The 26207-nt window shown below is 42.4% G+C and overlaps 2 non-coding genes and 1 pseudogene across 2 annotated transcripts; 1 reads left to right on the forward strand and 2 right to left on the reverse strand.

The window, feature by feature from the left end:
* Positions 1-7484: 7484 nt before the first annotated feature.
* Positions 7485-7661, reverse strand: LOC140287618 (U2 spliceosomal RNA; annotated as a pseudogene).
* Positions 7662-12646: 4985 nt separating this feature from the next.
* On the forward strand, positions 12647-12837 carry LOC140287625 (U2 spliceosomal RNA). The gene has a single exon (XR_011911759.1). It is a non-coding gene; the product is annotated as a U2 spliceosomal RNA (small nuclear RNA).
* An 11662-nt stretch (positions 12838-24499) lies between these two features.
* Positions 24500-24690, reverse strand: LOC140287626 (U2 spliceosomal RNA). Its single transcript, XR_011911760.1, has one exon. It is a non-coding gene; the product is annotated as a U2 spliceosomal RNA (small nuclear RNA).
* Positions 24691-26207: the final 1517 nt, after the last annotated feature.

Raw genomic sequence — 26207 nt, forward strand, 5'->3', positions numbered from 1 at the left:
CGAATGCCAAAATATACACCATCAAAAACGGAAGCCGAGGTGTTCGGCTGCAAGTAGGTGTGAATGTCAGATCATAATTTGCAAAAAGCTGATGAGAAAGGTGTGAATGACCGACAATAATTACTGAAAAATGTGTTAGAAAAGGTAAGAATGCCGGACTATTCATCATCAAAAGCAGAGAAGAGGTGTTCGGATGCAAGAAGCTGTGAATGTCCAACCATAATTACTCAAAAACGGGTAAGAAAAGGTAGTATTGCCAGACCATAAATGATCAAAACAGGGAGCGGAGGTGTTCCGCTGTAAGAAGGTGTGAATGTCCGACCATAATTGGTAAAAAGCGGGTAAGAAAAGGTTAAAATACCCGACTGTACACAATCAATAGCGGGAGCGGAGTTGTTTGGCTACTAAAAGGTGTGAAAGTCCGACCATACATCCTCAAAAGCAGAACTGGATGTGTTCGGCTACAAGAAGGTTTGAATGTCCGACCATAGTTTGTAAAAAGCGGGTAAGAAAAGGTTCGAATGCCCAAACATACACCATCAAAAGAGGGAGTGGAGGTGTTCCGCCATAAGAAGGTTTGAATGTCCGACCGTAGTTGGTAAAAAGTTGGTAAGAAAAGGTTAAAATACCCGACTGCACACAATCAATAGCGGGAGCGAATGTGTTCGGCTACAAGAAGGTGTGAAAGTCCGACCATGTTTTGTAAAAAGCGGGTAAGAAAAGGTGCGAATGCCCGACAATGTATGATCAAAAGAGGGAGCGGAGGTTTTCGGCTAAAAGAAGGTCTGAATGTCCAACCATAATTTGTAAAAACCGGGGAAGAAAAGGCTTGAAAGCCCGACTATACACCATCAAAAGCGGGAGCAGAGGGGTTCAGCTGCAAGAAGGTCTGAATGTCCATCAATAATTGCTAGAAAACATGAAAGAAAATTTTAGAATATCAAACCGCACATGATCATAAGTGGGAGCGGAGGTGTTTAGCTGCAAGAAGGTGTGAATGTCCACCCATAATTCCTCAAAAATGGGTAAAAAAAAAAGGTGCGAATGCCCAACCATACATCATCAAAAGCAGGTGTGAATGTCAGATCATAATTTGCAAAAACCTGATGAGAAATGGTGAGAATGCCCGACTATACACCATCAAATGCGGGAGCGGAGGTGTTCGGCTGTGAGTAGGTGTGAATGTCCGACCATACTTGCTGAAAAATATGACAAAGCAATTTTCACTTGGTTTGAGTGAAGGATTTCATTTTATATCAAAATCCGAAATTGTGTAGAACTCGTGGAAATAAGTTTATTCTCGGATTCCTAAAGGTTTAGTGTTCTTCTTTGGTATACTGCAAAGTAATACTTTTTATTTTGTTGAAACCGATTCAGACATGGATAAATATCAAGGACAAAGCAGTTTTAACTTGGTTTGAGTGAAGGAATTCATTTTATATCAAAATCCGAAATTGTGTAGAACTCGTGGAAATAAGTTTATTCTCGGATTCCTAAAGGTTTAGTGTTGTTCTTTAGTATACTGCAAAGTAATACTTTCTATTTTGTTGAAACCGATTAAGTTAAAACTGCTTTGTCCTTCATATTTATCCATGTCATAATAGCTTTAAACAAAAAAGAACGTTGTACTTTGCAGGATAGGAAAGAACAACTCTAAACCTTTTCAGGAATCCGAGAATAAGCTTCTTATCACCAGTTCTACACAATTTCGGATTTTGATATAAAATGAATTCCTTCACTCAAACCAAGTTAAAACTGCTTTGTCCTTCATATTTATCCATGTCTGAATAGGTTTAAACAAAAAAGAAAGTATTAATTTGCAGTATACCAAAGAACAACACTAAACCTTTAGGAATCCGAGAATAAGCTTCTTATCACCAGTTCTACACAATTTCGGATTTTGATATAAAATGAATTCCTTCACTCAAACCAAGTTAAAACTGCTTTGTCCTTAATATTTATCCATGTCTGAATAGGTTTCAACAAAAAAGAAAGTATTACTTTGCAGTATACCAAAGAACAACACTAAACCTTTAGGAATCCGAGAATAAGCTTCTTATCGCCAGTTCTACACAATTTCGGATTTTGATATAAAATGAATTCCTTCACTCAAACCAAGTTAAAACTGCTTTGTCCTTAATATTTATCCGTGTCTGAATAGGTTTCAACAAAAAAGAAAGTATTACTTTACAGTATACCAACGAACAACACTAAACCTTTAGGAATCCGAGAATAAGCTTCTTATCACCAGTTCTACACAATTTCGGATTTTGATTTAAAATGAATTCCTTCACTCAAACCAAGTTAAAACTGCTTTGTCCTTCATATTTATCCATGTCTGACTGGGTTTCAACAAAATAGAAAGTATTACTTTGCAGTATACCAAAGAACAACACTAAACCTTTAGGAATCCGAGAATAAACTTATTTCCACGAGTTCTACACAATTTCGGATTTTGATATAAAATGAATTCCTTCACTCAAACCAAGTGAAAACTGCTTTGTCATATTTTTCAGCAAGTATGGTCGGACATTCACACCTACTCACAGCCGAACACCTCCGCTCCCGCATTTGATGGTGTATAGTCGGGCATTCTCACCATTTCTCATCAGGTTTTTGCAAATTATGATGACATTCACACCTGCTTTTGATGTTGTATGGTTGGGCATTCGCACCTTTTTTTACCCATTTTTCAGGAATTATGGGTGGACATTCACACCATCTTACAGCTGAACACCTCCTCTCCCGCATATGATCATGTGCGGTTTGATATTCGAAAAATTTTCTTTCATGTTTTCTAGCAATTATTGATGGACATTGAGACCTTCTTGCAGCTGAACACCTCTGCTCCCGCTTTTGATGGTGTATAGTTGGGCTTTCGAGCCTTTTCTTCCCCGGTTTTTACAAATTATGGTTGGACATTCAGACCTTCTTGCAGCCGAAAACCTCCGCTCCCTCTTTTGATCATACATTGTCGGGCATTCGCACCTTTTCTTAACCACTTTTTACAAAACATGGTTGGACTTTCACACTTTCTTGTAGCCGAACACATCCCTTCCCGCTATTGATTGTGTACAGTCGGGTATTTTAACCTTTTCTTACCCGCTTTTTACCAACTACGGTCGGACATTCACACTTTCTTATGGCGGAACACCTCCGCTCCCTCTTTTGATGGTGTAGGTTCGGGCATTCGAACCTTTTCTTACCCGCTTTTTACAAACTATGCTCGGACATTCAAACCTTCTTGTAGCCGAACACATCCAATCCTGCTTTTGATGATGTATGGTTGGGCATTCGCACCTTTTTTTTTTTACCCATTTTTGAGGAATTATGGGTGGACATTCACACCTTCTTGCAGCTGAACACCTCCTCTCCCACTTATGATCATGTGCGGTTGGATATTCGAACATTTTTTTTCATGTTTTCTAGCAATTATTGATGGACATTCAGACCTTCTTGCAGCCGAAAACCTCCGTTCCCTCTTTTGATCATACATTGTCGGGCATTCGCACATTTTCTTACCCGCTTTTTACAAACCATGGTCGGACTTTCACACCTTTTAGTAGCCAAACAACTCCGCTCCCGCTATTGATTGTGTACAGTCGGGTATTTTAACCTTTTCTTACCCGCTTTTTACCAATTATGGTGGGACATTCACACCTTCTTACAGCGGAACACCTCCGCTCCCTGTTTTGATCATTTATGGTCTGGCAATACTACCTTTTCTTACCCGTTTTTGAGTTATTATGGCTGGACATTCACAGCTTCTTGCAGCCGAACACCTCTTCTCCGGCTTTTGATGATGAATGGTCCGGCATTCTTACCTTTTCTAACACATTTTTCATCAATTATTGTCGGTCATTCACACCTTTCTCATCAGCTTTTTACAAATTATGATCTGACATTCACACCTACTTGCAGCCGAACACCTCGGCTTCCGCTTTTGATGGTGTATATTTTGGCATTCGAACCTTTTCTTACCCGCTTTTTACAAACCATGGTCGGACTTTCATACCTTCTTTTAGCCGAACAACTCCGCTCCCGCTATTGATTGTGTAGAGTTGGGTATTTTAGCCTTTTCTTACCCGCTTTTTACCAACTATGGTCGGACATTCACACCTTCTTACAGCGGAACACCTCCGCTCCCTCTTTTGATGGTGTATGTTCTGGCATTCGAACCTTTTCTTACCCACTTTTTACAAACTATGCTCGGACATTCACACCTTCTTGCAGTGAAACACCTCCGCTCCCTCTTTTGATTGTGTATGTTCGGGCATTCGAACCTTTTCTTACCCGCCTTTTACAAACTATGGTCGGACATTTAAACCTTCTTGTGGCCGAACACATCCACTTCTGCTTGTGATGATGTATAGTTGGGCATTCACACCTTTTCTTACCCATTTTTCAGTAATTATTGGTGGACATTCAGACCTTCTTGCAGCTGAACACCTCCGCTCCCGCTTTTGATGGTGTATAGTCGGGCTTTCGAGCCTTTTCTTCAACGGTGTTTACAAATTATGGTTGGAAATTCAGACCTTGCAGCCGAACAACTCCGCTCCCTCTTTTGATCATACATTGTCGGGCATTCGCACCTTGTCTTACCCGCTTTTTACAAACCATGGTCGGACTTTCACACCTTCTTGTAGCCGAACAACTCCGCTCCCGCTATTGATTGTGTACAGTCCGGTTTTTTAACCTTTTCTTACCCGCTTTTTACCAACTATGGTCGGACATTCGCAGCATCTTACAGCGGAACACCTCCGCTCCCTCTTTTGATGGTGTATGTTCGGGCATTCGAACTTTTTCTTACCCGCTTTTTACAAACTATGGTTGGACATTCAAACCTTCTTGTAGCAGAACACATCCACTTCTTCTTTTGATGATGTATGGTTGGGCATTCGCACCTTTTCTTACCCATTTTTCAGGAATTATGGGTGGATATTCACACCTACTTGCAGTCGAACAGCTCTGCTCCCACTTTTGATTATGTTTGGTTGGATATTCGAACCTTTTCTTAACTGCTTTTTACAAACTTTGGTCGGACGTTCACACCTTCTTGCAGCCGAACACCTCCGCTTCCGCTTTTGATGGTATATATTCGGGCATTCGAACCTTTTCTTACCCACTTTTTACCAACTATGGTCGGACATTCACACCGTCTTTCAAGTGTAACACCTCCGCTCCCTCTTTTGATGGTGTATGTTCGGGCATTCGCACCTTTTCTTACCCGCTTTTTACAAACTATGGTCGTACATTCAAACCTTCTTGTAGCCGAAAACCTCCGTTCCCGCTTTTGATGGTGTATAGTCGGGCTTCCGAGCCTTTTCTTCCCCGGTTTTTACAAATTATGGTTGGACATTTAGACCTTCTTGCAGCCGAAAACCTCCGTTCCCTCTTTTGATCATACATTGTCGGGCATTCGCACCTTTTCTTACCCGCTTTTTACAAACCATGGTCGGACTTTCACACCTTCTTGCAGCCGAACACCTCCGCTTCCGCTTTTGATGGTATATATTCGGGCATTCGAACTTTTTCTTACCCACTTTTTACCAACTATGGTCGGACATTCACACCGTCTTTCAAGTGTAACACCTCCGCTCCCTCTTTTGATGGTGTATGTTCGGGCATTCGCACCTTTTCTTACCCGCTTTTTACAAACTATGCTCGGACATTCAAACCTTCTTGTAGCCAAACACATCCACTCCTGCTTTTGTTGATGTATGGTTGGGCATTCGAACCTACTTGTTGCCCGCTTTTCATTAATTATGGGTGGACATTCACACCTTGTCACAGCCAAACACCTCCGCTCCCTCTTTTGATCATGTATGGTTGGACATTCGCACCTTTTCTCACCCGCTTTTTGCAAACTATGGTCGGCCATTCACAGCTTCCTCTCCACCATACTTGTATGGTGGGATATTCACACCCACTTGCATCCGAAGATCTCCGCCCCCACTTTTGTTGATATTTAGTCGGTCATTCACACCTTACCCGATTTCTTGCCGCCAAACACCTCTGATCTCGCTTTTGATGATGTAAGATTGGGCATTCAGACCTTGCTTTTCCTGCTTTTCACCAACTATAGATGGAGATTCACACCTTCTTGCAGCCGAACACTTCCGCTCCACCTTTTAGGTTTCTATCACACCTTTTTTTTCACCGCATTTTATAGATTATGGTTGGAAATTCTCAACCACTCATCCAAAGACCTCTCCTCCCGCTTTTGTTAATATATTTGAACTTTAGTCAGACATTCACACCTACTTGTAGCCGAACACCACCTCTCTAGCTTTTGATGAGGTATGGTCCGGGATTCTTACCGTTTCTAACACATTTTTCAGCAATTATGGTAGGATATTCACACCTTCTTGCAGCTGAACACCTCCTCTCCCACTTATGATCATGTGCGGATTGATTTTCGAAAATTTTCTTTCATGTTTTCTAGCAATTAATTATGGACATTTAGACCTTCTTGCAGCTGAACACCTCCGCTCCCGCTTTTGATCATACATTGTCAGGCATTCGCACCTTGTCTTACCCGCTTTTTACAAACTTTAGTCGAACATTCACACCTTTTTGCAGCCGAACACAGTTTTTTGCAGCCGAATTTGGGCATTCGCACCTTTTCATACCCACTTTTTACCAACTATGGTCGGACATTCACACCGTCTTACAGCGGAACACCTCCGCTCCCTCTTTTGATGGTGTATGTTCGGGCATTCGAACCTTTTCTTACCCGCTTTTTACAAACTATGCTCGGACATTCAAACCTTCTTGTAGCCGAACACATCCACTCCTGCTTTTGATGATGTATGGTATGGCATTCGAACCTACTTGTTGCCCGCTTTTCATTAATTATGGGTGGACATTCACACCTTGTCGCAGCCAAACACCCTGTTTCGATCATGTATGGTTGGACATTCGCACCTTTTCTCACCCGCTTTTTGCAAACTATGGTCGGCCATTCACAGCTTCCTCTCCACCATACTTGTATGGTGGGATATTCACACCCACTTGCATCCGAAGACCTCCGCCCCCACTTTTGTTGATATTTAGTCGGTCATTCGCACCTTACCCGCTTTTGGCAAACTATGGCCTTCTTGCAGCCAAAAACCTCTGATCTCGCTTTTGATGATGTAAGGTTGGGCATTCAGACCTTGCTTCACCTGCTTTTCACCAAATATAGTCGGACATTCACACCTTCTTGCAGCCGAACACTTCCGCTCCACCTTTTAGTTTTCTATGGGGCATTCACACCTTTATTTTCACCGCATTTTATAAAAACACCACAGGAACACCGTATTGAGGCTTTGTTCTGACCGCTCATTCGGTGTCGCGTTTCTTTCAAGCATTTCTCCTGGTTAGCCCGCACTCGGCTCGCTCCCAGAGCCGTGTTAAAGTCTACTTCGCATTCACTCTCTTTTCTCAGCAGACTAAAAGAAACTTCCATCCTGCACCGCTGTTAGCTTTTTCACAAGAGCAGAGGAGAGCGCACCGTTCCCAGCGGCACTGCAGTACCGGGTCGATGCTTGGAGTGAACGGAGCAAGCTCCTTTTTCAACTCCTATTGATAAAAATCCATTTAATATGTAGTCCTTGCATAGACATATCACATATTAAACTGATAAGTACAGATGGATTATGTGCAATTAGTAAAGAGAGTAGAGGACGATCTCTCTCGTTGGAAGTCCTTACCTATATCACTTATGGGGAGAGTTACAACCATTAAAATGATGATACTACCAAAAGTTAACTATTTGTTCTCAATGATCCCCATAAAACTATCTGCTACTTGGTTTAAGTCACTAGATTCATGCATCTCCAAATTTCTGTGGAAAAACAAACCACCACGTATTAGTTTAAAAACCCTACAGAAGACCAAGGACAGTGGTGGATTAGATTTACCTCATTTTCAGCACTATTCCTTAGCCAATAGGTTACAATATATATCAAAATGGTTTAAACCTTGTTGTTGTCACAGTTCCCAGAGACGTTGTAATCGTTGAGGATTCTATATTCACCCCCTCATTAGAGGCACGTGTTGCAGATTGATGACACTGAATCTTCTTCTCTGTTCATTGCTGGCATCATTCCCAGCATCGTAAGTGTTCGTGGCATTGTTAGCCTCTTCTTCTGGATCTTGATATCGAGCATCCTTTTGTATTTCTGGTTTGTAAGTCCTCTCTCTTCGTTCACCGGAGTCTTCGTCTCTTTGTCCTTGAGTTTGGTGATTTTTTCTTCTTTTGATGCCTTGACACAGTGTGACAGGTGATACCACATGGGAGATCCTTTAACTTGGACTGCTGTCCCTGTGCTGCGAAATGGCTGTGCTGCTCAAATGGTCTCTCCTTCATCATATACACAGTTATTTATACATCACCTTCCACCATGAAGCGTTGTCCCTTTTTGTTTCTCTCTTTGTTCTTAAAATGCTGTTATAAATGTCTAAACCAATCCATTAAACTAGATCATTTTGGCAGTAAAGCGATCTACAATGTGCTTGGTCGCAAAGCTGCTCATCTGTGGTAAACAGCTCTCCAGAAAGGCATTCTTCAATTGATTTCACTCATTTTATGTAATAATTTTGTGATTTCCTACAAAACTACACTTCTTCTCCCATCTGTCTGAGTATTTAATATTGTCTGGGTCCCGTTAAAACATGTATTTTTCCCATCTAATTCCTTGTTTGCTTTAAAACAAGTATTCCCCATTTTCTATCCCTTCAGTAGCCAACCAGTTTGTATGGAGTACAGTGGAGCAACTTGACTGATCAGTAAAACACTGCTTTTGTTGTCACCGCAAGGCTTCCCCCGTCGGTTGTTTCACTGAGACACTACTGAGTAACTACAACTCAACACAGTTTATACACATAACATTCATATACATACTAACAAACAAACAAACAATAATTTATCGCAATTTTCTCATCTCTGTTTGAACGTACACCCAGGTAAATATTCCTGTAGTCTTCTCATACCGACTATGGACCCATTCATTGTTTAACTTCACTGTTTTGCAAATCCTAATTGGATATTACACATTGACATTGAACTTTACTGGATAAGCAGGTCTTCATTGCATTCAGCAGCCTATATGTGAGCATTTATGTGTAAGCTGTTCTTCTTTGCATTTATCAGCAGCAAGCAATTCTTCACTGCACATGCATATGTAAATAGTAAAACAATTCCAATGTGTTAGCGAAACCTTCTATATCACAGTGGTTTCTAAGGTCTATTTTAAGTTCTTTGCCATCAGTGAGATGACATTGTTTACAAAGTGTGTCAAATTATCACTGAAGATCTTTTCAGGAATTTCAAATCTAGAAATGAGTTATTTTACGCGTGATTTTGCTACTGAGAGTGCATCTGCTTGTGCACATGGAAATATTTCAGACCATTTGGTAAAAACCTCTGTTGTCACTGAGCAGAATCGTTTCCCTTAACATTAATTTAGTTCAATGAAATCTACAAAATAATGAAATAATGAAATCCAAACAAATATGTTGAAAAAGATACACTGGCTTAGGGAATTATCTTCGTTTTGGTCTTAGATTGCCCTGTGGAATGTATTTTGCACATATTTGACCTGCTAGACAAAACTTTATTCATTTATTTATTCTAAAAAAATGTTTTTAATAATTAGTAAAACCATATGCTGTAAAAACCTGGTTCATTATTGCTTCCATCCCTCCTGTTGAGACATGACATGGTCCGTGGCTCAATACTGCAGCATATTTAAACAAATTCTTTGGCAGTATGGTTTTCCTTCCGGTCATTCATACGAGTCTATTGTAGATGGCAATTGAATAACATCTAATAATGCTAAAATATTTGTAGTTTATACATTTAGCTGTGGATGTCAACATACCTGTTTTTCCAATGCTGTGTTAACACATGTACAGTTGAGAAGGCATACTGACTGTCAGTGTAAACGTTAACAACCTTTTTGTTATTTAATTTACAAGCTTCAGTTAAAGCTACCAATTCGACTGCTTGAACAGAGTAATTTTTTGGTAGTGGTTGTTTTAAGAAAACTTCAGTTTCTGTTACTACTGCAAATCCTGTAGCATTTGTGCCATCAGGGTTTTTTTCCTTGATCTGTTGAATAAATATAGTTATTTCTGCATTTTCATAATGTATATCAGTTAAGTCTGGCCTGGGTAAAACACTGATGGTTATTTCTGACATGCAATCATGAGGCTTTCCATCTGTGGGGTAGGTAGCAGTGTGGATGGATTAAGTGTAGCACATCTCTCGACAACAAGGTGTGGCTGTGAAAGAAGAACTGTTATGTAGGAGAGATGTCTGGTAAAGATATTTTGTTAAGTAACCATATCACAGCCACTGCATGAGGTACCTTAAGTGTTAATGGGTGAAATAACACCATTATTGTTGATGCCTGCACTGCCAATGGCTTCTGGCCATTGATTCAAAAGTACGATCTCGTCCCTTTTTCCCCTTTCAGTGGACACTGGCCCCTAATTACCGCAATTCAGCAGGGGGTCTTTCATTAGGAGTACTGGACTCCCCCGTGCACGGTTTCAGCTCCGACCCTGGACAGCGGAAAAAACGTTGAGATCTGGTTTGAGGACCCAATTGTTGAGAAAAGTCTCTCAATGAGACTCAGAGTTGCTGGAGTCAGTTAATGCAAAGGTTTAATCTTGCAGCAAGTTCAAGAATGTGTGTGTGTATGGGTGTATGTGTGCGAACGTGTGTGAGTTTGTGTGTGTGAGAGTTTAAAGAACCTGTAATCCACAGGCAGGCCTTAACTAGTATGGCACGGGTCCAGCCTGTCTCATCTTTTTTGGAAGGTCCAGCGCTCGGCCGTAACCCTTCTGTCTGTTTGGACTCTCACATACATTCGGTTAATCATAGAAAAACGAGAACAAAACTTTTTAGCCCCTTAAATTCATAAAACAGACATGGTGCAGTTATTTCCATTCTAGAAAATAAGAGTAATCACCACCATTCCTATAAATTCTGGATATTCTAACAATCTGAATCTTTTTTAAATGTTCGATGAAGCCCTTTGCTGTTCTGTTTAGAGACTCAGCTGATCATAAACCAAGTTTTGCTCTTGAACCAAGCTTCTAAACTCTTCACCTTTTTCATTTCTCAGTTAGTATTCACTTTAAAACTGATTAAAAGAAAAATTAAATGAATGCCTATCAACAAATGTGGGATCTAAACTCTAGTGCTTCCTCTAAAATAATTTCCTTTCTCAATTCAGAAATGTGTGTGTGTAAGTCACAACACCCGTGACACCAAAACGGCTTTCTTTTCTCTCTTTTCTCTACACTCTGCACTGTGAGCACACACACCAAATCAGAAAGGCTTTTTTCTCTCTTTTCTACATTATGGACTGTGGGGACACAAAACCGCTCTCTCTTTTTTTTTTTTTGATTGTGTGCCAGGGCGTTGTCTCACGTATTAGATTATGCTTAAGATACGAATGAGTTTATCAGTCACATCAGAATCCATACATACTGATCCTCCCGTAATAAAATGGTCGGATCTTATCAAACACACTTTGTTTCTTGTGACAAGTCAGCGAAACAGCGTATACACGTCAAGACACTGAATCAAGTTTGCCACAAGAACTCATAAGTTTGGCAGTATTGCTCTGCCGTCAGCAATCATACACCCATTTTATTTTCATGAGACATGTGCAGGCACCTGTTCATCTACTGTTCTATCACTATGAATTAGTTTATCTATTATCAATAAGGATACTTCTACAACTACTATCAAAGTATGTCCGGACTTCTTATGTTGTCAGTTGCTATATATGAATAAGTGGGTTGCTACTGAAAAGCATTAAGCATGTCACACAGCCCAAACATATAACATTTCAGGACACACCACACAGTTAACAACCACAGTGAAGCGTGTCAAAGCCCAAACATGTAACATTCAACAGGACACTTACACAACACATTCAAATCAAACAGTCAGACAACATACAAGAACCTATACCCCAGCCGGCATTGCTCCCTGCCTATTTTCCTACAACTCACTATGTGTGCGCACACCTTTATTCACAAACTCTTCAACTTATACTCTTTTACCGAAGCTGCTACAGCTCGATTGGCCAAATACCCTTAGATCCTATTTCGGTGAATTTGACATCTGCCTTGCATGTAACAGATTAGCGGTTTAGCAGTTTTAATTTAGTTTGAGTGAAGGAATTCATTTTATAGCAAAATCCGAAATCGTGAAGAACTCATGGAAGTAAGCTTATTCTCGGATTCCTGAATCTTTAGATTTGCTCTTTCTTTTACTGCAAAGTACAACGTTGAGCAGCACTAATGAGTTGTTTCTATTTTTGGCAGGCTTTACCTTTGCGGATGAAGCCCTTTCTGTCTGTGCAAAAGAAATCTTGTTACTGTGCAGAGTGACTTCTCTGAGTAGAGTCGCCTTACTTGTTGCGACTGTGCCAATGTTCGAAGCTGGAGTGCAAAGTTGTTGCTTAAATGGTGCTCGCTGGAGCGTGCGGTAGTGTAAAGTTATACCATTTAAAAGGGCTGAAGAGTGCTCAGTGCAGCGGGTGGGCCGAGGTGCAAAGTGACACTATGGCCATAAAAAGAACACCGCTACAAGTGCGCATTGTGCCAGGAAGGGCCCTCGGACGTGAACCAGTGGACAGTTATCGCTTCTCGGCCTTTTGGCTAAGATCAAGTGTAGTATCTGTTCTTATCAGTTTAATGTCTGATGTGTCCTCTATGCGAGGACTACATATTAAATGGATTTGTATCAATAGGAGTTGAAAAAGGAGCTTGCTCCGTTCACTCCAAGCATCGACCCGGTACTGTAGTGCCCCTGGGAACGGTGCGCTCTCCTCTGCTCTTGTGAAAAAGCAAACAGCGGTGCAGGATGGAGGTTTCAGGGAGCCCAAGATGAAACTTTCTTTTAGTCTGCTGAGAAAAGAGAGTGAATGCGAAGTAGACTTTAACACGGCTCTGGGAGCGAGCCGAGTGCGGGCTAACCAGGAGAATTGCTTGAAAGAAACGCGACACCGAATGAGCGGTCAGAACAAAGCCTCAATACGGTGTTCCTGTGGTGTTTTTATAAAATGCGGTGAAAAAAAAGGTGTGAATGCCCCATAGAAAACTAAAAGGTGGAGCGGAAGTGTTCGGCTGCAAGAAGGTGTGAATGTCCGACTATATTTGGTGAAAAGCAGGTGAAGCAAGGTCTGAATGCCCAACCTTACATCATCAAAAGCGAGATCAGAGGTTTTTGGCTGCAAGAAGGCCATAGTTTGCCAAAAGTGGGTAAGGTGCGAATGACCGACTAAATATCAACAAAAGTGGGGGCGGAGGTCTTCGGATGCAAGTGGGTGTGAATATCCCACCATAGAAGTATGGTGGAGAGGAAGCTGTGAATGGCCGACCATAGTTTGCAAAAAGCGGGTGAGAAAAGGTGCGAATGTCCAACCATACATGATCAAAACAGGGAGCGGAGGTGTTTGGCTGCAAGGTCTGAATTTCCAACCATAATTTGTAAACACCGTTGAAGAAAAGCCTCGAAAGCCCGACTATACACCATCAAAAGCGGGAGCAGAGGTGTTCAGCTGCAAGAAGGTCTGAATGTCCACCAATAATTACTGAAAAATGGGTAAGAAGAGGTGTGAATGCCCAACTATACATCATCAAAAGCAGAAGTGGATGTGTTCGGCCACAAGAAGGTTTGAATGTCCGACCATAGTTTGTAAAAGGCGGGTAAGAAAAGGTTTGAATGCCCGAACATACACAATCAAAAGAGGGAGCGGAGGTGTTTCGCTGCAAGAAGGTGTGAATGTCCGAGCATAGTTTGTAAAAAGCGGGTAAGAAAAGGTTCGAATGCCCGAACATACACCATCAAAAGAGGGAGCGGAGGTGTTCCGCTGTAAGAAGGTGTGAATGTCCAACCATAGTTGGTAAAAAGCGGGTAAGAAAAGGTTAAAATACCCGACTCTACACAATCAATAGCGGGAGCGGAGTTGTTCGGCTAAAAGAAGGTGTGAAAGTCCGACCATGGTTTGTAAAAAGCGGGTAAGAAAAGGTTCGAATGCAAAAATATACACCATCAAAAGCGGAAGCCGAGGTGTTCGGCTGCAAGTAGGTCTGAATGTCCACCCATAATTAATGAAAAGCGGGCAACAAGTAGGTTCGAATGCCCAACCATACATCAACAAAAGCAGGAGTGGATGTGTTTGGCTACAAGAAGGTTTGAATGTCCGAGCATAGTTTGTAAAAAGCGGGTAAGAAAAGGTGCGAATGCCCGACAATGTATGATCAAAAGAGGGAGTGGAGGTTTTCGGCTACAAGAAGGTTTGAATGTCCAACCATAGTTTGTAAAAAGCGGGTAAGAAAAGGTGCGAATGCCCGAAAATACACCATCAAAAGAGGGAGCGGAGGTGTTCCGCTGTAAGATGGTGCGAATGTCCGACCATAGTTGGTAAAAAGCGGGTAAGAAAAGGTTCGAATGCCCGAATATATACCATCATAAGCGGAAGCGGAGGTGTTCGGCTGCAAGAAGGTGTGAACGTCCGACCAAAGTTTGTAAAAAGCAGTTAAGAAAAGGTTCGAAAATCCAACCAAACATAATCAAAAGTGGGAGCAGAGCTGTTCGACTGCAAGTAGGTGTGAATTTCCACCCATAATTCCTGAAAAATGGGTAAGAAAAGGTGCGAATGCCCAACCATACATCATCAAAAGAAGAAGTGGATGTGTTCTGCTACAAGAAGGTTTGAATGTCCGACAATAGCTTGTAAAAAGTGGGTAAGAAAAAGTTCGAATGCTCGAACATACACCATCAAAATTGGGAGCGGAGGTGTTCCGCTGTAAGACGGTGTGAATGTCCGAACATAATTGGTAAAAAGCGGGTAAGAAAAGGTTAGAATACCCGACTGTACACAATCTATAGCGGGAGCGGAGTTGTTCGGCTACAAGAAGGTGTGAAAGTCCGACCATGGTTTGTAAAACGCGGGTAAGACAAGGTGCGAATGCCCGACAATGTATGATCAAAAGAGGGAGCGGAGGTGTTTGGCTGCAAGGTCTGAATTTCCAACCATAATTTGTAAACACCGTTGAAGAAAAGCCTCGAAAGCCCGACTATACACCATCAAAAGCGGGAGCAGAGGTGTTCAGCTGCAAGAAGGTCTGAATGTCCACCAATAATTACTGAGAAATGGGTAAGAAAAGGTGTGAATGCCCAACTATACATCATCACAAGCAGAGGTGGATGTGTTCGGCCACAAGAAGGTTTGAATGTCCGACCATAGTTTGTAAAAGGCGGGTAAGAAAAGGTTTGAATGCCCGAACATACACAATCAAAAGAGGGAGCGGAGGTGTTTCGCTGCAAGAAGGTGTGAATGTCCGAGCATAGTTTGTAAAAAGTGGGTAAGAAAAGGTTCGAATGCCAGAACATACACCATCAAAAGAGGGAGCGGAGGGTTTCCGCTGTAAGAAGGTGTGAATGTCCGACCATAGTTGGTAAAAAGCGGGTAAGAAAAGGTTAAAATACCCGACTCTACACAATCAATAGCGGGAGCGGAGTTGTTCGGCTAAAAGAAGGTGTGAAAGTCCGACCATGGTTTGTAAAAAGCGGGTAAGAAAAGGTTCGAATGCAAAAATACACACCATCAAAAGCGGAAGCCGAGGTGTTCGGCTGCAAGAAGGTATGAATGTCCACCCATAATTAATGAAAAGCGGGCAACAAGTAGGTTCGAATGCCCAACCATACATCAACAAAAGCAGGAGTGGATGTGTTTGGCTACAAGAAGGTTTGAATGTCCGAGCATAGTTTGTAAAAAGCGGGTAAGAAAAGGTGCGAATGCCCGACAATGTATGATCAAAAGAGGGAGTGGAGGTTTTCGGCTACAAGAAGGTTTGAATGTCCAACCATAGTTTGTAAAAAGCGGGTAAGAAAAGGTGCGAATGCCCGAAAATACACCATCAAAAGAGGGAGCGGAGGTGTTCCGCTGTAAGATGGTGCGAATGTCCGACCATAGTTGGTAAAAAGCGGGTAAGAAAAGGTTCGAATGCCCGAATATATACCATCAAAAGCAGAAACGGAGGTGTTCGGCTGCAAGAAGGTGTGAACGTCCGACCAAAGTTTGTAAAAAGCAGTTAAGAAAAGGTTCGAATATCCAACCAAACATAATCAAAAGTGGGAGCAGAGCTGTTCGACTGCAAGTAGGTGTGAATGTCCACCCATAATTCCTGAAAAATGGGTAAGAAAAGGTGCGAATGCCCAACCATACATCATCAAAAGAAGAAGTGGATGTGTTCTGCTACAAGAAGGTTTGAATGTCCGACCATAGTTTGTAAAAAGTGGGTAAGAAAAAGTTTGAATGCCCGAACATACACCATCAAAAGAGGGAGCGGAGGTGTTCCGCTGTAAGACGGTGTGAAAGTCCGACCATAATTGGTAAAAAGCGGGTAAGAAAAGGTTAAAATACCCGACTGTACACAATCAATAGCGGGAGCGGAGTTGTTCGGCTACAAGAAGGTGTGAAAGTCCGACCATGGTTTGTAAAACGCGGGTAAGACAAGGTGCGAATGCCCGACAATGTATAATCAAAAGAGGGAGCGGAGGTGTTCGGCTGCAAGGTCTGAATTTCCAACCAATAATTACTGAAAAATGGGTAAGAAAAGGTGTGAATGCCCAACTATACATCATAAAAAGCAGAAGTGGATGTGTTCGGCCACAAGAAGGTTTGAATGTCCGACCATAGTTTGTAAAAAGCGGGTAAGAAAAGGTTCGAATGCCCGAACATACACAATCAAAAGAGGGAGCGGAGGGGTTTCGCTGCAAGAAGGTGTGAATGTCCGAGCATAGTTTGTAAAAAGTGGGTAAGAAAAGGTTCGAATGCCAAAATATACACCATCAAAAACGGAAGCCGAGGTGTTCGGCTGCAAGTAGGTGTGAATGTCAGATCATAATTTGCAAAAAAGTGATGAGAAAGGTGTGAATGACCGACAATAATTACTGTAAAATGTGTTAGAAAAGGTAAGAATGCCGGACTATTCATCATCAAAAGCAGAGAAGAGGTGTTCGGATGCAAGAAGCTGTGAATGTCCAGCCATAATTACTCAAAAACGGTTAAGAAAAGGTAGTATTGCCAGACCATAAATGATCAAAACAGGGAGCGGAGGTGTTCCGCTGTAAGAAGGTGTGAATGTCCAACCATAATTGGTAAAAAGCGGGTAAGAAAAGGTTAAAATACCCGACTGTACACAATCAATAGTGGGAGCGGAGTTGTTTGGCTACTAAAAGGTGTGAAAGTCCGACCATACATCCTCAAAAGCAGAACTGGATGTGTTCGGCTACAAGAAGGTTTGAATGTCCGACCATAGTTTGTAAAAAGCGGGTAAGAAAAGGTTCGAATGCCCGAACATACACCATCAAAAGAGGGAGCGGAGGTGTTCCGCCATAAGAAGGTGTGAATATCCGACCGTAGTTGCTAAAAAGTGGGTAAGAAAAGGTTAAAATACCCGACTGTACACAATCAATAGCGGGAGCGAATGTGTTCGGCTACAAGAAGGTGTGAAAGTCCGACCATGTTTTGTAAATAGCGGGTAAGAAAAGGTGCGAATGCCCGACAATGTATGATCAAAAGAGGGAGCGGAGGTTTTCGGCTAAAAGAAGGTCTGAATGTCCAACCATAATTTGTAAAAACCGGGGAAGAAAAGGCTCGAAAGCCCGACTATACACCATCAAAAGCGGGAGCAGAGGGGTTCAGCTGCAAGAAGGTCTGAATGTCCATCAATAATTGCTAGAAAACATGAAAGAAAATTTTCGAATATCAAACCGCACATGATCATAAGTGGGAGCGGAGGTGTTTAGCTGCAAGAAGGTGTGAATGTCCACCCATAATTCCTCAAAAATGGGTAAAAAAAAAGGTGTGAATGCCCAACCATACATCATCAAAAGCAGGACTGGATGTGTTCGGCTACAAGGTTTGAATGTCCGAGCATAGTTTGTTAAAAGCGGGTAAGAAAAGGTTCGAATGCCCGAACATACACCATCAAAAGAGGGAGCGGAGGTGTTCCGCCATAAGAAGGTGTGAATGTCCGACCGTAGTTGGTAAAAAGCGGGTAAGAAAAGGTTAAAATGGCCGTCTGTACACAATCAATAGCGGGAAGGGATGTGTTCGGCTACAAGAAGGTGTGAAAGTCCGACCATGTTTTGTAAAAAGCGGTTAAGAAAAGGTGTGAATGCCCGACAATGTATGATCAAAAGAGGGAGCGGAGGTTTTCGGCTACAAGGTTTGAATGTACGACCATAGTTTGTAAAAAGCGGGTAAGAAAAGGTGCGAATGCCCGAACATACACCATCAAAAGAGGGAGCGGAAGTGTTACACTTGAAAGACGGTGTGAATGTCCGACCATAGTTGGTAAAAAGTGGGTAAGAAAAGGTTCGAATGCCCGAATATATACCATCAAAAGCGGAAGCGGAGGTGTTCGGCTGCAAGAAGGTGTGAACGTCCGACCAAAGTTTGTAAAAAGCAGTTAAGAAAAGGTTCGAATATCCAACCAAACATAATCAAAAGTGGGAGCAGAGCTGTTCGACTGCAAGTAGGTGTGAATATCCACCCATAATTCCTGAAAAATGGGTAAGAAAAGGTGCGAATGCCCAACCATACATCATCAAAAGAAGAAGTGGATGTGTTCTGCTACAAGAAGGTTTGAATGTCCGACCATAGTTTGTAAAAAGCGGGTAAGAAAAAGTTCGAATGCCCGAACATACACCATCAAAAGAGGGAGCGGAGGTGTTTGGCGGCAAGAAAACGGGTAAGGTGTGAATGACCGACTAAATGATGTATGATGATGTATGGTTGGGCATTCGCACCTTTTTTTACCCATTTTTCAGGAGATATGGGTGGACATTCACACCTTCTTGCAGCTGAACACCTCCTCTCCCGCATATGATCATGTGCGGTTTGATATTCGAAAATTTTCTTTCATGTTTTTTAGCAATTATTGATGGACATTGAGACCTTCTTGCAGCTGAACACCTCTGCTCCCGCTTTTGACGGTGTATAGTCGGGCTTCCGAGCCTTTTCTTCCCCGGTTTTTACAAATTATGGTTGGACATTCAGACCTTCTTGCAGCCGAAAACCTCCGCTCCCTCTTTTGATCATACATTGTCGGGCATTCACACCTTTTCTTAACCGCTTTTTACAAAACATGGTCGGACTTTCACACCTTCTTGTAGCCGAACACATCCCTTCCCGCTATTGATTGTGTACAGACGGCCATTTTAACCTTTTCTTACCCGCTTTTTACCAACTACGGTCGGACATTCACACCTTCTTATGGCGGAACACCTCCGCTCCCTCTTTTGATGGTGTATGTTCGGGCATTCGAACCTTTTCTTACCCGCTTTTAACAAACTATGCTCGGACATTCAAACCTTGTAGCCGAACACATCCAGTCCTGCTTTTGATGATGTATGGTTGGGCATTCACACCTTTTTTTTTACCCATTTTTGAGGAATTATGGGTGGACATTCACACCTTCTTGCAGCTAAACACCTCCGCTCCCACTTATGATCATGTGCGGTTTGATATTCGAAAATTTTCTTTCATGTTTTCTAGCAATTATTGATGGACATTCAGACCTTCTTGCAGCTGAACCCCTCTGCTCCCGCTTTTGATGGTGTATAGTCGGGCTTTCGAGCCTTTTCTTCCCCGGTTTTTACAAATTATGGTTGGACATTCAGACCTTCTTTTAGCCGAAAACCTCCGCTCCCTCTTTTGATCATACATTGTCGGGCATTCGCACCTTTTCTTACCCGCTATTTACAAAACATGGTCGGACTTTCACACCTTCTTGTAGCCGAACACATTCGCTCCCGCTATTGATTGTGTACAGTCGGGTATTTTAACCTTTTCTTACCCACTTTTTAGCAACTACGGTCGGATATTCACACCTTCTTATGGCGGAACACCTCCGCTCCCTCTTTTGATGGTGTATGTTCGGGCATTCGAACCTTTTCTTACCCGCTTTTTACAAACTATGGTCGGACATTCAAACCTTCTTGTAGCCGAACACATCCAGTTCTGCTTTTGAGGATGTATGGTCGGACTTTCACACCTTTTAGTAGCCAAACAACTCCGCTCCCACTATTGATTGTGTACAGTCGGGTATTTTAACCTTTTCTTACCCGCTTTTTACCAATTATGGTTGGACATTCACACCTTCTTACAGCGGAACACCTCCGCTCCCTGTTTTGATCATTTATGGTCTGGCAATACTACCTTTTCTTAACCGTTTTTGAGTAATTATGGCTGGACATTCACAGCTTCTTGCATCCGAACACCTCTTCTCTGCTTTTGATGATGAATAGTCCGGCATTCTTACCTTTTCTAACACATTTTACAGTAATTATTGTCGGTCATTCACACCTTTCTCATCACTTTTTTGCAAATTATGATCTGACATTCACACCTACTTGCAGCCGAACACCTCGGCTTCCGTTTTTGATGGTGTATATTTTGGCATTCGAACCTTTTCTTACCCACTTTTTACAAACTATGCTCGGACATTCACACCTTCTTGCAGCGAAACCCCTCCGCTCCCTCTTTTGATTGTGTATGTTCGGGCATTCGAACCTTTTCTTACCCGCTTTTTACAAACTATGGTCGGACATTCAAACCTTCTTGTGGCCGAACACATCCACTTCTGCTTTTTATGATGTATAGTTGGGCATTCACACCTTTTCTTACCCATTTTTCAGTAATTATTGGTTGGAAATTCAGACCTTGCAGCCGAACACCTCCGCTCCCTCTTTTGATTATACATTGTCGGGCATTCGCACCTTGTCTTACCCGCGTTTTACAAACCATGGTCGGACTTTCACACCTTCTTGTAGCCGAACAACTCCGCTCCCGCTATTGATTGTGTACAGTCGGGTATTTTAACCTTTTCTTACCCGCTTTTTACCAATTATGGTCGGACTTTCACACCGTCTTACAGCGGAACACCTCCGCTCCCTCTTTTGATGGTGTATGTTCGGGCATTCAAACTTTTTCTTACCCACTTTTTACAAACTATGGTCGGACATTCAAACCTTCTTGTAGCAGAACACATCCACTTCTTCTTTTGATGATGTATGGTTGGGCATTCGCACCTTTTCTTACCCATTTTTCAGGAATTATGGGTGGACATTCACACCTACTTGCAGTCGAACAGCTCTGCTCCCACTTTTGATTATGTTTGGTTGGATATTCGAACCTTTTCTTAACTGCTTTTTACAAACTTTGGTCGGACGTTCACACCTTCTTGCAGCCGAACACCTCCGTTTCTGCTTTTGATGGTATATATTCGGGCATTCGAACCTTTTCTTACCCGCTTTTTACCAACTATGGTCGGACATTCGCACCATCTTACAGCGGAACACCTCCGCTCCCTCTTTTGATGGTGTATTTTCGGGCATTCGCACCTTTTCTTACCCGCTTTTTACAAACTATGGTTGGACATTCAAACCTTCTTGTAGCCGAAAACCTCCACTCCCTCTTTTGATCATACATTGTCGGGCATTCGCACCTTTTCTTACCCGCTTTTTACAAACTATGCTCGGACATTCAAACCTTCTTGTAGCCAAACACATCCACTCCTGCTTTTGTTGATGTATGGTTGGGCATTCGAACCTACTTGTTGCCCGCTTTTCATTATTTATGGGTGGACATTCATACCTTCTTGCAGCCGAACACCTCGGCTTCCGCTTTTGATGGTGTGTATTTTTGCATTCGAACCTTTTCTTACCCGCTTTTTACAAACCATGGTCGGACTTTCACACCTTCTTTTAGCCGAACAACTCCGCTCCCGCTATTGATTGTGTAGAGTCGGGTATTTTAACCTTTTCTTACCCGCTTTTTACCAACTATGGTCGGACATTCACACCTTCTTACAGCGGAAACCCTCCGCTCCCTCTTTTGATGGTGTATGTTCTGGCATTCGAACCTTTTCTTACCCACTTTTTACAAACTATGCTCGGACATTCACACCTTCTTGCAGCGAAACACCTCCGCTCCCTCTTTTGATTGTGTATGTTCGGGCATTCAAACCTTTTCTTACCCGCCTTTTACAAACTATGGTCGGACATTCAAACCTTCTTGTGGCCGAACACATCCACCTCTGCTTGTGATGATGTATAGTTGGGCATTCACACCTTCTCTTACCCATTTCTCAGTAATTATTGGTGGACATTCAGACCTTCTTGCAGCTGAACACCTCTGCTCCCGCTTTTGATGGTGTATAGTCGGGCTTTCGAGGCTTTTCTTCAACGGTGTTTACAAATTATGGTTGGAAATTCAGACCTTGCAGCCAAACACCTCCGCTCCCTCTTTTGATCATACATTGTCGGGCATTCGCACCTTGTCTTACCCGCGTTTTACAAACCATGGTCGGACTTTCACACCTTCTTGTAGCCGAACAACTCCGCTCCCGCTATAGATTGTGTACAGTCGGGTATTCTAACCTTTTCTTACCCGCTTTTTACCAATTATGTTCGGACATTCACACCGTCTTACAGCGGAACACCTCCGCTCCCAATTTTGATGGTGTATGTTCGAGCATTCGAACTTTTTCTTACCCACTTTTTACAAGCTATTGTCGGACATTCAAACCTTCTTGTAGCAGAACACATCCACTTCTTCTTTTGATGATGTATGGTTGGGCATTCGCACCTTTTCTTACCCATTTTTCAGGAATTATGGGTGGAAATTCACACCTACTTGCAGTCGAACAGCTCTGCTCCCACTTTTGATTATGTTTGGTTGGATTTTCGAACCTTTTCTTAACTGCTTTTTACAAACTTTGGTCGGACGTTCACACCTTCTTGCAGCCGAACACCTCCGCTTCCGCTTATGATGGTATATATTCGGGCATTCGAACCTTTTCTTACCCGCTTTTTACCAACTATGGTCGGACATTCGCACCATCTTACAGCGGAACACCTCCGCTCCCTCTTTTGATGGTGTATTTTCGGGCATTCGCACCTTTTCTTACCCGCTTTTTACAAACTATGGTTGGACATTCAAACCTTCTTGTAGCCGAAAACCTCCACTCCCTCTTTTGATCATACATTGTCGGGCATTCGCACCTTTTCTTACCCGCTTTTTACAAACTATGCTCGGACATTCAAACCTTCTTGTAGCCAAACACATCCACTCCTGCTTTTGTTGATGTATGGTTGGGCATTCGAACCTACTTGTTGCCCGCTTTTCATTAATTATGGGTGGACATTCAGACCTACTTGCAGCCGAACACCTCGGCTTCCGCTTTTGATGGTGTATATTTTTGCATTCGAACCTTTTCTTACCCGCTTTTTACAAACCATGGTCGGACTTTCACACCTTCTTTTAGCCGAACAACTCCGCTCCCGCTATTGATTGTGTAGAGTCGGGTATTTTAACCTTTTCTTACCCGCTTTTTACCAACTATGGTTGGACATTCACACCTTCTTACAGCGGAACACCTCCGCTCCCTCTTTTGATGGTGTATGTTCGGGCATTCGAACCTTTTCTTACCCGCTTTTTACAAACTATGCTCGGACATTCACACCTTCTTGCAGCGAAACACCTCCGCTCCCTCTTTTGATTGTGTATGTTCGGGCATTCAAACCTTTTCTTACCCGCCTTTTACAAACTATGGTCGGACATTCAAACCTTCTTGTGGCCGAACACATCCACTTCTGCTTTTGATGATGTATAGTTGGGCATTCACACCTCTTCTTACCCATTTTTCAGTAATTATTGGTGGACATTCAGACCTTCTTGCAGCTGAACACCTCTGCTCCCGCTTTTGATGGTGTATAGTCGGGCTTTCGAGGCTTTTCTTCAACGGTGTTTACAAATTATGGTTGGAAATTCAGACCTTGCAGCCAAACACCTCCGCTCCCTGTTTTGATCATGTATGGTTGGACATTCGCACCTTTTCTCACCCGCTTTTTGCAAACTATGGTCGGCCATTCACAGCTTCCTCTCCACCATACTTCTATGGTGGGATATTCACACCCACTTGCATCCGAAGACCTCCGCCCCCACTTTTGTTGATATTTAGTCGGTCATTCGCACCTTACCCACTTTTGGCAAACTATGGCCTTCTTGCAGCCAAAAACCTCTGATCTCGCTTTTGATGATGTAAGGTTGGGCATTCAGACCTTGCTTCACCTGCTTTTCACCAAATATAGTCGGACATTCACACCTTCTTGCAGCCGAACACTTCCGCTCCACCTTTTAGTTTTCTATGGGGCATTCACACCTTTTTTTTCACCGCATTTTATAAAAACACCACAGGAACACCGTATTGAGGCTTTGTTCTGACCGCTCATTCGGTGTCGCGTTTCTTTCAAGCAATTCTCCTGGTTAGCCCGCACTCGGCTCGCTCCCAGAGCCGTGTTAAAGTCTACTTCGCATTCACTCTCTTTTCTCAGCAGACTAAAAGAAAGTTTCATCTTGGGCTCCCTGAAACCTCCATCCTGCACCGCTGTTTGCTTTTTCACAAGAGCAGAGGAGAGCGCACCGTTCCCAGGGGCACTACAGTACCGGGTCGATGCTTGGAGTGAACGGAGCAAGCTCCTTTTTCAACTCCTATTGATACAAATCCATTTAATATGTAGTCCTCGCATAGAGGACACATCAGACATTAAACTGATAAGAACAGATACTACACTTGATCTTAGCCAAAAGGCCGAGAAGCGATAACTGTCCACTGGTTCACGTCCGAGGGCCCTTCCTGGCACAATGCGCACTTGTAGCGGTGTTCTTTTTATGGCCATAGTGTCACTTTGCACCTCGGCCCACCCGCTGCACTGAGCACTCTTCAGCCCTTTTAAATGGTATAACTTTACACTACCGCACGCTCCAGCGAGCACCATTTAAGCAACAACTTTGCACTCCAGCTTCGAACATTGGCACAGTCGCAACAAGTAAGGCGACTCTACTCAGAGAAGTCACTCTGCACAGTAACAAGATTTCTTTTGCACAGACAGAAAGGGCTTCATCCGCAAAGGTAAAGCCTGCCAAAAATAGAAACAACTCATTAGTGCTGCTCAACGTTGTACTTTGCAGTAAAAGAAAGAGCAAATCTAAAGATTCAGGAATCCGAGAATAAGCTTACTTCCATGAGTTCTTCACAATTTCGGATTTTGCTATAAAATGAATTCCTTCACTCAAACTAAATTAAAACTGCTAAACCGCTAATCTGTTACATGCAAGGCAGATGTCAAATTCACCGAAATAGGATCTAAGGGTATTTGGCCAATCGAGCTGTAGCAGCTTCGGTAAAAGAGTATAAGTTGAAGAGTTTGTGAATAAAGGTGTGCGCACACATAGTGAGTTGTAGGAAAATAGGCAGGGAGCAATGCCGGCTGGGGTATAGGTTCTTGTATGTTGTCTGACTGTTTGATTTGAATGTGTTGTGTAAGTGTCCTGTTGAATGTTACATGTTTGGGCTTTGACACGCTTCACTGTGGTTGTTAACTGTGTGGTGTGTCCTGAAATGTTATATGTTTGGGCTGTGTGACATGCTTAATGCTTTTCAGTAGCAACCCACTTATTCATATATAGCAACTGACAACATAAGAAGTCCGGACATACTTTGATAGTAGTTGTAGAAGTATCCTTATTGATAATAGATAAACTAATTCATAGTGATAGAACAGTAGATGAACAGGTGCCTGCACATGTCTCATGAAAATAAAATGGGTGTATGATTGCTGACGGCAGAGCAATACTGCCAAACTTATGAGTTCTTGTGGCAAACTTGATTCAGTGTCTTGACGTGTATACGCTGTTTCGCTGACTTGTCACAAGAAACAAAGTGTGTTTGATAAGATCCGACCATTTTATTACGGGAGGATCAGTATGTATGGATTCTGATGTGACTGATAAACTCATTCGTATCTTAAGCATAATCTAATACGTGAGACAACGCCCTGGCACACAATCAAAAAAAAAAAAAGAGAGAGCGGTTTTGTGTCCCCACAGTCCATAATGTAGAAAAGAGAGAAAAAAGCCTTTCTGATTTGGTGTGTGTGCTCACAGTGCAGAGTGTAGAGAAAAGAGAGAAAAGAAAGCCGTTTTGGTGTCACGGGTGTTGTGACTTACACACACACATTTCTGAATTGAGAAAGGAAATTATTTTAGAGGAAGCACTAGAGTTTAGATCCCACATTTGTTGATAGGCATTCATTTAATTTTTCTTTTAATCAGTTTTAA

Source organism: Leuresthes tenuis, unplaced genomic scaffold, assembly GCF_036924035.1.
Source record: "Leuresthes tenuis unplaced genomic scaffold, fLeuTen1.0.hap1 SCAF_158, whole genome shotgun sequence".
Classification (NCBI taxonomy): domain Eukaryota; kingdom Metazoa; phylum Chordata; class Actinopteri; order Atheriniformes; family Atherinopsidae; genus Leuresthes; species Leuresthes tenuis.